The sequence below is a fragment of the Perognathus longimembris genome, chromosome 5 (genome assembly GCF_023159225.1).
Source record: "Perognathus longimembris pacificus isolate PPM17 chromosome 5, ASM2315922v1, whole genome shotgun sequence".
NCBI classification, from domain to species: Eukaryota; Metazoa; Chordata; class Mammalia; order Rodentia; family Heteromyidae; genus Perognathus; species Perognathus longimembris.
In genome coordinates, this window is record NC_063165.1 from 71,263,307 (window position 1) to 71,276,217 (window position 12,911).

At 41.0% G+C, this 12,911-nt stretch overlaps 1 protein-coding gene across 1 annotated transcript in view; it reads right to left on the minus strand.

Moving 5' to 3' along the window:
- The window catches only part of Naaladl2 (N-acetylated alpha-linked acidic dipeptidase like 2), a 1,189,792-nt gene extending 1,179,869 nt beyond the window's left edge, over nt 1–9,923 (minus strand). The window contains exon 1 of the mRNA XM_048347096.1: nt 9,795–9,923. The gene's annotated coding sequence lies outside the window, so the exon portion shown is untranslated. The remainder of the gene's footprint in view (nt 1–9,794) is intronic.
- Nucleotides 9,924–12,911: the final 2,988 nt, after the last annotated feature.

Consider the following 12,911-nt stretch of genomic DNA (forward strand, 5'->3'; position numbering starts at 1 on the left):
ATTCTATTATTGACTCTTACCTATCCCTCTGTTTACCTCCAACTATTCAATACAGCCTTTGAGTATCATTCAGACTCTCAAGTTTCTTTGTTCTTCTTACCTTTTTTCAAGTCTCTCCTATCTAAAAACAGGTGTGCCTTTATATGGTCCCTGGATTCATCCTCCTCCTCCTTCCTACCCTCCCTATTGCCCCATCCAACCCTCCCATGTGATGTATTCTATCCTCCAGGAGAGCTATCAATCAAAACCGAGCCCTTGCAGCCATTCAAAGATGCTTATTGGACAAAGAGTCAACTTTACTTAAGCAAAAGGTAATTTTATGATGAAGTTGTATGTTCACCATCAAACCTACCTATTATTCTAGGCACTTCTGTGTACCTGGCAAGGTTGAAAAGAAAGACTATTTGCCCTGGGTGACCACTTTTACAGGAGAGGTGGGGTTAAGGAGCACCTTAGGGTTGAGATGCTCTATTACAGAACATAATCAGTATATGCATTGTCATGAACATAAATTCACTTAAATAAATATACTTAGGTGCACTGTAATCAATGCTAAATGAATAAAGAGACTGAGATTTAAAAGGTGTTTTCTCTGCTCATGTGGCAATGGAAACACAGGGTGGGGAGAATATATAAAGAAAACTACAAAGCTACAGGGAAACAGGAGCACAATGGAGGGCTGTGGCTGGCTCCAAACACTTATAAATAGATAGATAGAGAGAGAGAGAGAGAGAGAGAGAGAGAGAGAGAGAGAGAGAGAGAGATCTTATTAGATATGTAGGCATTTTTAATTAAAAGGAAAACGGGCTTTCAGGCAATGGTATAAAGATGGTGAAAAAATTTGCACTAATTGTGTAAAAAGACTGAATTTGGCATAGGGGATGAGTGAATGTGATCAATAAGTAAATGGAAAAGGGATGAGGCTTGTGGCTTCAACCCAGGTCAGATTACAGCCAACACCATGTGGCTTGTGATGTTTGACTTTATCAAGAAACCAGAGACACAGCTACCACTGATTACTAAACAAAGGACTGACAGCATTACATTACATGTCAATTTGTAAAGTCCCCTGAACCACTCACCTACAAGGAAACACTCTTGCCTGGTAAAGGGCTTTTCATTCTTACCTGACTAATGCTCTAGACCTTCCTTGGGGCTTGCAAAGGAGCAGAGAAAAAAAATCTGACCTTACCAAATTCCATTCTCCAAGGCAAACAGAAATAACACAGGAAGGTAAAATGCAAGTTGTCAACAATCACAGAGAAACTGAACATTCAAATGGGAGACTAAGATTCAACCCAGACCATACTGCTTCCAAAAAACATATGTGGCATACTGTAGTTTTCCACATGCCATCTTAATTTAAAATCTTATAAAAATTCGATAGTATGTACTATTATCATTATTTAGTAAATGAATTAAAATGCTGAAGGTAATTCTACAAAGAATAAGAAGGCTGAACAAAGGTTTTCTTATCTTAAACAAAGGTATCTAGCAAGGTTTACAAATGCCTAAACAACCACTACACCAATGCTGACAATAGCTGTCAGTCTGCCTTCCTCAACCCCTCAATAATGAGCATGGTTTTACTGGTTTCTGTGATAGTTCTCTCTGTATATCAAAATGCAAGATGAACTATGAAATCAAAACATGTATTATGGAAAGGGCAAAAGGTTTCTTTTTCACTACTTCAAAAAAAAAAAGTGTAATCCAAAAAGAAGGCATGGGAGAGAAGAGCCATGAGGGAGACAGTCTAGTACAATGGCAACTATTTTTTTTTATTAAACATTAATTTACAAGTTTTGTAACTATGGAGTCCAGAATACAATGTGATAGACTTTTTGTTTTATCATGAAAATGCTTGAAAGAATTTGAATTGGAAACAAGGTTAGAAAATGTCCAAGTTATAATAGAAACACATCAGCTTCTATCATGTAGTTTTCAGCTTAGTTTAAAATTGAATTCTTGGTAACAAAGACATGGAAAAAAATCATACAATTAGATTTTGATATTGGCCAAATAAAAGAACAGCTGTTCTTTTCTAGACAGACACTAGGCAGCAATTAAGTCAAGAGTAACTTCCACCATTTAAGGAAAGAACTGGTATTGAATGACTCTTACCAATGTCACCTTCTTTAATATTAGCAATAAATTAAAATTTCAGCCTTATCCAAGTCCACAGCAATAATTGAGGTTGATACCGAGGTTTAAGGATAGCATGTTACTCTAGGTAAAAAGTCTAACTTGTAGCTGTCCTTTCTTTTTCTTTTTAGTCCTCTTTGTAAATATTCAAAAATCAGTGACTACGTCATTTTCAACAAGTATGAATTCAATATAATCTGTTTCAGAAGACAAGCAGGTTTTGTCTCTACCTTGCCATTCCTATCCTTCAATCTCAAAATTAGTACAGCTAGTACATAAGACAAGATACTAATTCACATATATTTCTGCTTTAACCAGACCGAAGTAGTAAGAAGCATAATGAAAATGAAAGTGGTCTGGATCTAATGTTTAAATGTGGTGACAATAAAATTAGTACAAAATCATTCAGACAACAGAGTACAGATCAAAATAAGTAGGAATTGTTTGCTGAAAGGGCTAATGGAGAAGTAGCTACTGTTGGTATAGTTCTCATTCTTAATAGTATTTCCAAACCTCCAAGAGAATAATTGTTGCATACCTCAAAACCATACAGAAAGGAGCTATTTCATATATCAAAATAATAAATGTTTAAATAAGTGAAGCCAAGCTATTAAAACTTAGATTCAGGTAAAATGTACTTCCATAATACGTTTATATTGCTTATATGACAATGCATGAGATTAAAATCCTAGATCATGTTTGCCTGGAAATACCTCTTTGAAAGTCTTATCAAAAAAGGAGTTCTCAGACACTAATGGTAGTGTAATTCTCCTATTATTATTTGGCTAAATGGAATAAGAAATGTTAGGGCTAGGAGTATGCTGAGCAAGCACAATGTCATGAGTTAAAACCTTGGCACTGCCAAAAGAAAGGAAAGTGAAGAAGGAGAGAGGAAGTGAGACAGGGAGGATGGGAGGGAGGGAGAAAGAGAGGGCAGGAGGGAGGTATGGGAATGTGGCCTTGATGTCTCTGTAGTGAACATTTTGTAAAATTACATGTGACCCAATTCCATTAACAGTGCTTTTGGTAATGCTGAAATGTTACTTTCTCTGAGTGTGAGATACAAGGGTTTGTGCATCCTTGGGACCTTCACAAGCCTCCTTCCCTAGTTGCTTTGTTATTTTCTCTCTTGTTTTGCCTGGGTCATTCTAGTATATAGATAAAATGTATCACCAAGGTGGAGGAGAGCTCCTAGGACTGCTTGGCTCCATTCCTCAAGCACAGGAATGATCAGCCTTCTCAAACACAGACAACATGAAATAAAGCTGTCAAAACTTTCCTTCATATATGATTTTTTAATAATAACTATTTATCTCTTAAAGTTCTCCAGAACTATCAATATAGTATTTCATCATTTCTTTATCATGCCTCAAAATACAAAATGATAGATCATTTAAATAAATTTTTCAAAAATTAGAAACAAAAATGTAAGTCCTCTATAAGAATAAATAGCTTTAATTCTTTAATAGCTCCTTGGAAAGGTGCTATAAAAGTTTTTTTCTCAGTAGCTTTATTGTAATTATGATGGTGATGTTACAGTAAAATAATATATAATCTAAAAGGTCAACTGGTCAAAAGGTACATAGCCCCTCTTTGTAAATTCCTATATATCTATAATTTCCTAATAAAGAGTAAAACAATGAGAAAAGATAAAGTACTTCATAGGAATCATATCTCAATGCTAATATAAAAGACAATAAGAGAAGGAAATTATTTCCACAAATACAAAAGATCAATATGGATAAGTAGCCAAGAAAGCAAATTAAAACAAAACAAGAGTATACTTTCTATAATGCAAACATATGTTGATACAGTCAGCTTAATGGAGCTAAAAATAATGTGACACCCAAATTACCTATATGCAAACTAAACATACCCTGCTATCTAAAAATATAGTTGCTGGAGCCCTATTACAATAAGGTGCTAGTCTAAATTTTATTTTTTAAACCATATAATTTTCATGCTATCATAACCACAATCACGTTTAAAAATATTTAACTCACCAAATTCACTTAACTACTTTCACAAGAAGGGTACAATGTTACTCCGTAACTGAGGCACTCCAAGAAGACAGGCCATCAGTGACTTGGGACATGGAGTTAAGCAACATGGCAGTTCCCAGATTCAAGGCAGTGACTTACAAGTCCTTCAGACTGGACCATTCTGAGAGGACCTGCCATCCCGTGGTGACTGGGAAAAATTCTCAGAAGACAGGTGAACTGAGCTAGAATTCAAACTATAACCTACTGCAAAGGGTTTATTCTTGGTACTGTGTACCTCCTATAATACAGACTCCATGGAAAATAACACTCAACACACAAAGAGCCAACAAAGCCGTGACACATTTTCATAATCATATACTTACCAGAGCAGGCGTGCTGTATGATGAGCTATTTTATTTTCTTGGCTCTATCAAAATAAAATGTAAACAGTTTCAAGACCATAGGTTTCTTAAATTTCTTCCAGTCTTCATCTTTTGAATTATATCTCCTCACTGTTTTTGAAGGTTGGATAAAAGAGAATTTTTTTTAACCTGAATGATTAGAAATCACAACTTGACTTCTCCCAGTAGCATTTCAAGAGTGTCATACTGTCCCAACAGTGTGAACTTTGTTTGAGCACTGTGGGAGTTCAGGATGCTAGCAGAAGCTGTTCTGGTCTGTTCTGTTTCAATGTTTCCAGAACCTGAATGACTCCCTTTACAGCCAAATGCCCAAGAAATTGGCAAATCGTGAACTCTGTATTAAACTAAAATGAAAATACACACACACACACGCACACACACACACACTTTAGCCTGCTTAGAAGTATTTAAATTCACTTCTAAGCACAGAAAAAGAACAAAAATACATTCAAGAACATACTGAGACTATTTCATCCCCAGCAATATCACATGATGCATAGAGTTAAGAGAAGACAGTTGATGTAAAGTTCTGAATTTACCAACAGATAAAGTCTAGATCAATATATCAAAATCCTAAGACTGAAGGTTATGAATAATTTTATATACCAAGATTCTAAAATAGCAAAAAGTTATCTGTAATATAAAAATATTATGTGATACTATATCTAATAATACTAAGTTTAAATTCCAAATTTTTCATTATATATTTTAAAGGATTCATAGCATTGCTAAAGGTTTTCATTACTGAACATCTAAAACTTAAAACATCTGTAGTATATTCCTATTAAATCATACTTTGGTAATTAACACTGAGAGCATAAATTCCTATTATGATTAAAACCTAACTCTTTCCAAAGTAATACCACATTTATAAGCAAGTAGTTAGAGAAAAATCATGCTGCGTTGAAAATACTGGGTTTCTATGCAAGATGAATCACCATTCTTATCTGCACTGTTCAGATCAAAATGTCAAAACAATTAAATTACAATTTTGTCTGACATCAATATCCCATGCAACAGTAGAAAACAGAAAACCCTGATTTCAGGGATATTGTTTGCTTTTAACTGGCAGACAAATTAAGCAATGCATCAAATTTTGCTAAAGAAAACATGAGACACACTACTAGATCACAGAGGTCAAGGAATTCATCAAGACTGACTTCCCTGTAACTGTTCTGTTTTTGACTCAGAGGAAAGAAATTTATCAATTTCCCCATATAACTATAGAAAAACAATTGGACACATATTCAATTATCTATATTACTACACAGCCCTATAGATGATACTAAGCAACACATGAAAGCAAATCACACTGATTCCATTCTAATACATCATCTGTGCATACTGATAGTTATGTGCATGAATATCTGTGATTACAGAGGAGAGGAGCCAATAATATCGCCTTCACTAGTCAAGAATCTTCCACAGCTATTTCATCTGTTCTTTGATCATATAAAATTATCATTATACAAGATTTTTGAGCTGAAAGAAGTCCTAAAATTGACCTGCGCTGCTGTAATTTTCAGTAAGCTTCTGGAGGCCAGAAAATTCATGGGTACAAACGTAGCTGGAGAAATAAAAGAAAGACTTATAGACTCCTAATTGCTAATTTTTCATAATGACCAAATTCTAAAGAGGTGGATTCCTGAAAGCTGACAAACATCAATTAGTAGAAATAATGACAAGCCGTTATTGTTACATTGTTTTGTATTTATTTCTAAGTGCTCTGCTTTCAAAAATCTACTAGCATTTCCTGAGAAAATAATGCTGTACTAGAATCAAGGCATATTTAGATTTCATAGACAACTCCATTATAATGTTCATTCAGAATTCAGACAGTAAATGTTTTATGCTTATCAGACAACACAATCTGTTGCAACTACTCAACTCTGTAGTGTGCAGCAAATGCAGACACAAAGAATAAAGTGAAGGAGGTAGGCACCAAGGGCTCATGCCCATAATCCTACCTACTCAGGAGGCCAACTTCTGAGGGTCAGAACTGAAAGCTACAAAACCTGGGCAGGAAAGTCCATGATCTCCAATTAACCACTAAAAAACTGTTAGTGGAGCTGCTCAAGTGATAGAGCATTAGCCTTGAACAAAAAAAAAAAAAAAGCTCAGGGACAGGACATAGGACTGAGTTCAAGCACCAGGACTAGAGGGGGCGGAGGGGGGAGGGTGGCAGGGAAGCAAAAATTCATGGATATGGCTGTTTCAATAAATCTTTATTTATCAAATATGTATCAGTCTAGATTTGGCCTGTGGGTAATCATTGGCATTCATTGGTACAGGAGGCCAACCATGCTAGTCAGAGAATAAAAGTAAAGAACAGATACGTGAAGTGACACAAACTTTACTCCACTAACAAAGAACAGACACTGAACCAGAACTAGAAACTCTACAATTCAGCTCTTTAACTTGCCCATCCTGCCTGATCTCCCAATGAAAATTATCTCTCCTTTCTCTATATACTCCCACAACACACAAAACCAAGATTCTGATGGATTTTGAAAACAAACAGAAACAAAACACTAAATAGCAGTCAGACAAGAGGTTCCTACCTGGGAGCCTCTTGGGAAGTTCATCATTCAAGAATACTCAGGGAAAAAGTCTGTAAGACCAATCTCAACCAATAGCTGAGTATAATGGAACATGCCACTGGGTCCAGAGTGTGTGTGTGTGTGTGTGTGTGCGCGCGTGCATGCATTCTTGCACACATGCACACACACATGCGCTGGTCTGGGGCTTAAACTCAAGGTCTAGGCTCTGTCCCTGAGCTTTTGTGCTCAAGGTTAGTGCTTACCACTTGGCCACAGTCCCATTTCCAGCTGTTCACTGGTTACTGGAGGATAAGAATCTCTCCAGTTTGGCTGCCTGGACTGGCTTGGAGTTGGGATCCTCCCATCTCAGCTCCTGAATAGGCATGATTGCAATTGTGAGGCACCAGCACCTGAATTTTATTTTGTAATCTCAACTTTTGGTCTATTTTTTCTTCAGAGAAAAAACATAAAGTTCTGTTGCCAAGGAAAGTCTCAAGGTATTCTTTCAACATACACCTATGACCAATTAGCAAAATAACAATTCCTATCAATTTCACCAGGATCATGGCTGTCCTGCAAAATGAGAAAGGACAAGTGGTCCCGAGAGAAGATCCACGTCCCCACTTTACCTGTGTCCACAGTTGCTCCTTCCCTGGACACATGGTCCACAGCTCCAGCCCCAGACAATCTCTGCTGTTATGCAAAAGGATTTCCTTCTTTTCTCAAGGACACTGCTCCATTCTCTCCTGCACCATCAGTTTCCCGGATCTACTGGCTCCTTCCCATTCACAGAGCAAGCCACAGTTTTGCACATCTTTAAAACCTTTTCTTTGGACCTTCCAAATACCTGCCTGCCCCATCCTTTTGTATTTCCAACAAACTAGCACTCTCATTCAAATCCACATTCTTAATTCCACTGCCACGTGCTTCCCCTTCTATCTCCATTAATGGAAATGTTATCTTTTCTGTTATATAGGTATTTTTTTTCCTTCTGACTTCTTTTGCTCTCATGCTACCAAGACATCTTGTGGATTGCATTTTCAAAATATATTTCTTTCCTTTTCTACTTTCCTTCCTTCTTTCTGTCTTACCATCTTTTCTTCCTTCCTTCCGTGTGTGTGTCAATAGTGAGATGCTCTTAGCTTTCTCCACTCCAGCCACACTTCTGCTTCTGGCTGTTTAAGAGTGGATTCGAGTCTGGGGTTTGGAATTAGTCTGGGATTTGTCTGCCTAGGCTGACTCTGAACTTGGGTCTTCAGATCTGGTGAGTAGCTAGGATTACAGACATGAGCCACCTCTGAACTTGGGTCTTCAGATCTGGTGAGTAGCTAGGATTACAGGCATGAGCCACCAACACCCACAGCTCTTTGATTTTTAAAAATTTCTCTGTGTACTCCATGGTGGCCTTGAACTCAAGATCTTCCTGCATCTATCTGCAAAGTGATGGGTTACAAGTATGTGTGGTCACACTATGCAAATGCTGCTTTGTCTTGAGGACTTCCTTTACCAGCCTATTTTAAGTTCCTACATACACTTATTTTTTACCCTGTTTGGTTTCTCCAGCGCACTTAAAATGGTATCATCTTATTATCTTTCATATCTCCCTCCGGAAGAATACATATTCCAGGAAGCCAAGATCTGTTATCTGCTTTACCCCCATTGCCAAAAACGGTGTTTGGTATTTAGCCCTGGATATGTGGTGGGGAAAAGACAACGTGTTCAGTTCCCCATATGAGTCTGATCATGCTTTCTCCAAGAAACTAGTAAACTGTGTCATCCACTCTGTGGGTCCTCTAAGTCTACAACACTCTTTATGTGGTACTAGAAATATACTGGGCCATCCTTAGTGGGCTTACTTTCCAGACATTTGGAGATCAAAGATTCCTCCCAAGGAAAAGGGAAAACCCTTTGCAAGGTGAGACTATCCTGACCGATGGGAAATAGGAAAAGGCCTCCTTGGGACCCTTGGGTCAATCCTCTCCCACCGTCCCGGAGTCGCTGGCTGCGGTGCCAGCGCTCATTAAGGTGCCCCCTCGTCGGACACTGCCCTCATTTCAGAAGGGTCAGGGGTCGGCTGGGAATTCGCCCAGCCCACTTGTCCCGCACGGAGGACAGGGCACCTATCTATCCCCTGCCCCGCGCCGTCGTCCACCGGACCCCGTCTGCGGAGGAGCAGCTCGGGCGCTGTGGCTCAGTCCGCACAGGGACCGGTCCAGCCCGCTTTCAGAGCCATCCGCTGCTTAGCAATGCGGTTCCGGGAACAGAAGACGCGGGACGAGGGGAGCCGCGTCGCGGGGCAGGGGCAGGGGCAGCCGCCCCCCCCCTCCCTCCACGCACCGACGTCCCCGGGAGTTTCTGGAAACTTCTGGAAGGCCCAGGCGCCTGCACACGCGGGGACGCCACAGGGGAGGAGGCGTGAAGAGTGTCTGGGGGTGGGTGCCTTCGGCCCCCCGGGACGCCTCCCCTCCCCCCTTGAAGACGCGGGCATGGAGACGGGGCTGCCGGGCCTGGCGACTCCCGGGAAGCCCGGACCCCGACGCCCCGCATCCCGCGGCGGGTGTAGACCCGGGGTGCGGACTCGCGCCCTGGCCACGCGGGCCGGGAGGGCGAGGAGGCCGTGGAGCCCCGGGGCCGGCGGAGGCCGCGCCGCCCCCGACCGCCGAGCCGCCGCCGCCGGGAAACTTTGCAAAGAGAAAGACTCGGATTACCTGCGGGCGCGGCGCGGCGCGGCGGGTCAGCGGTACGGCGGCCCGCGCGTTTTCAGCAGCTGCCGTAAAGCAGGCGGTGCGTCGCGACCTGTGGCCGTAGCCGTGGCCGTGGCCGTGACCGTGGCTGGGCCGAGCCTCCGCTCCCCGGTCGCCGGCCCCCCGCCGGCCCCCCGCCGCCAGCGTCAGCACCGGCCGCGCTGAGTCATAAAGGAAAGGAGGCGCGCGGAGCCAAGTGGCCGCCCCGCCAGACGCCGCTGCCGGCCCGAGCCCCGCGGGGGCCCGCGGACAGGAGGCCGCGAGCCCGGGCTGCTCCCGCGGGGGGGAGAAGGGGGAGGGCGGCTGCGTCGTTTTCCTGAACTCGCCACCGGCCGCTTCCACCCGGGCGGCGGACGCCCCCCACCCCACGAGCCCCAGGAGGCGGCCTTTCATGCATTTTCCCTGTCTTTAGAAAGGTGATGCCCCCACCCCCCCACCTCCGGGTCCTGGTCACATCTGCCTTGTGAAAGTCTATTTCTTGGTGGACAGTGTCACCTCTCCCTTCAGACGCCCAGTTTTCCCTCCGGTCCGCACACAAGTCGCAGAGTTCATTTTCAACTGTGTCCAGTGAGTGCCATTGCTGTTCACCCTTTGTCCACTTCTAGGCTCCACCTTGCCCCCAAAGACAGATAAACTAACAGACAAAAGGAAAAGAAAAGATCTTGTATCACTTGTCATGCCCCAATGTTTGTTTTGTTGTTTGTTTTTATTTGATTTTGTTTGGCCCTGGGGCTTGAACTCGAGGGCCTGGGTATTGTCCCTGAGGTTTTTCTCTCAAGGCTAGTGCTCTGCTACTTTGAGCCACAGCGCCACTTCTGATTTTCTGGTGGTTAATTGGAGAAGAGAGTCTCAGGGACTTGGTTTGCCCCTGCTGACTCTGAACCGCAGTCCACAGACCTCATTCTTCTGAGTGGCTAGGCTTACAGCCCTGAGCTAAGGGCACCCAACCCAGTGTATTGTTTTAAGATGTGTATTTTTCATCGCACTGATTCCAGGACCAAATTGTTGGAGACAAACAGCCTAGGACTTTTGCAAGTTAGTTGGGGATCTGTGTCCTTTAAAAAAAATAATTCCTAAAATGTTAATGGTGGTTGTTTTAAAAGGCGGATGGTGATATGACAAACTTAAAGGAGCATTTGCATGAATAAGACACAAAAATGAAGCAAGCAGTTTTTTATTCCAAGTTGAGAAAATGAGATAAATATCATAATTGAAGAGCAGATTGGAGCTTTAAGTAACAAAAGAGACAGAGATGTCATGGAGATGAAGGGGAGGAAAAAAAGGAAAACTGGCTGGGCACTGATGCCTCACGATATGAAATCCTAGTTCCTCAGAGGAAGAGATGGAGGATAAAAAGCCAGCCCAGGAAAAAGTCTAAGATTCCTATCTCCAGTTAACCAACACAAAGTCACATGCGTAGCTGTGGTTCAAGAGATAGAAATGCCAGGCTTGAGCAAGAGTGTGAAGCCCTAAGCTAACACACCAGTGCTGGCACACTAAAAAGAAAAACACAAGCTTTGATGGGAGAGCCAGAGCTGGGAAGCAAGTGTGCAAGAGAGGAAAGTAAAGGAGGAGGAGGAGAACAAAATAGAGGAAGAGAAGGATGAAGACTGAGAGAGGAGGGCAGGAAAGAGGAAAAGAGACAGAGAGAAAGGACAAAATCTAGGATTAGTAGCCAAAAAGTAGAGGGATATGTTTACTTGCTATTTAGAAATTTTGACAAATGATCCACTAAGGGAGATTTTTAAAAATATGTAAACAGATAAACAATTATCCGCAAATGAGTCCCGTATGAGGAGCCCTGCTTGAATGAATGAGATTTGGCAGTTGTGCAAAATGAGGAAATTTTTCCTTTCCCTGCATGTTGTGGGGTTGAGTCATCCAGCAAACGCTGGTGGGCTGCATTCCTGAAAGGCACACCAGATGGATGCATGCTGCTTAGTTTTAATAACTGCATGATATTTCCTTTTGTACTTCTGTCAATTCTAGAAGAAAAGTATCTGAGTTAAATATTGCGGTATGAATACCAGAATAGAAGCCAAAGTAGTCACTTACTGCATTCATATTCACCCACCTAGAGTTTACAGTTAAAGATTCCAAAACATCAGATTCTCCTGATTTCATTTTCTCACCCCTTTGTTTTTTGTCTTCACTGCATTTCTTTTTGTCTGCATATAGTATTTTTTTTTACAGTGGAATTGAGTAGTGAAAAGACAGTGTTCATTAAATGGAAGGAATTTTAGCAAACCTCTAAGACAAAGGATTTTTAATAAGAAAGAGTAATTAGGTAGATATAAAATTAGATGTGGCTTTTTAAAAAATAGACAAGGAAATAGTAGACAGATAAGGAAGGGAATAGAGTAAACATAAGAAAAAGTTCTCCCTAATTGCTGGAAAAACCAAACAAGCACTACAAGGAAGTTTTCTATTTGGTAATGTAAGAGACCCCTGCCTCTACTACCCAGAAAGAAAAGCAGGGTCAAAAAAAATCCCCATAAAACAAAAATAACTGACTTTTGAGATGTTTCATTTCTCTGAAAGGTGTACTAGAGTGTAGAATTTAGAATTCCTCTTTCTGTAATCTCCAAAAGAGATTATAATTTTTACAATTTAAGAATCCTGTTCTGTCAATTTGGATGGAGGCAAACAAATCATTATTAAACTTTTATTAATCAGAAACAAAGAGATATGTCTAAGTAATAAGAACTTAACCTAAAAGAAGCAAGAAAGAAAACTCTCAGGAACATAGAAATAGAAAAATCTAGAAAGTAGAAGATTGGGAAGTTTTCCAAGAGAAGCTTGTAACTTTTGGCTGTAAAATGAGTATCATTTCCTGATAACAATGGTTCACTCCTGTAATCCTTACTACTCAGGAAGCTGAGATCTGAGGATCCTAGTTCAAAGTCAGCCTCGCCAGTAAACTCCATGGGAATATGCCTAATTCAGGCATTTTGAAGGTGGACTATCAGTTACCACTATATCAATGTGACAATTTCAAGTCCCTTCTACACAATTGCTCTTCTTCTTAGTATGTCAATAGGATTTTCCTTTAACAACTCATACGGTTATGTTTGAAAAATG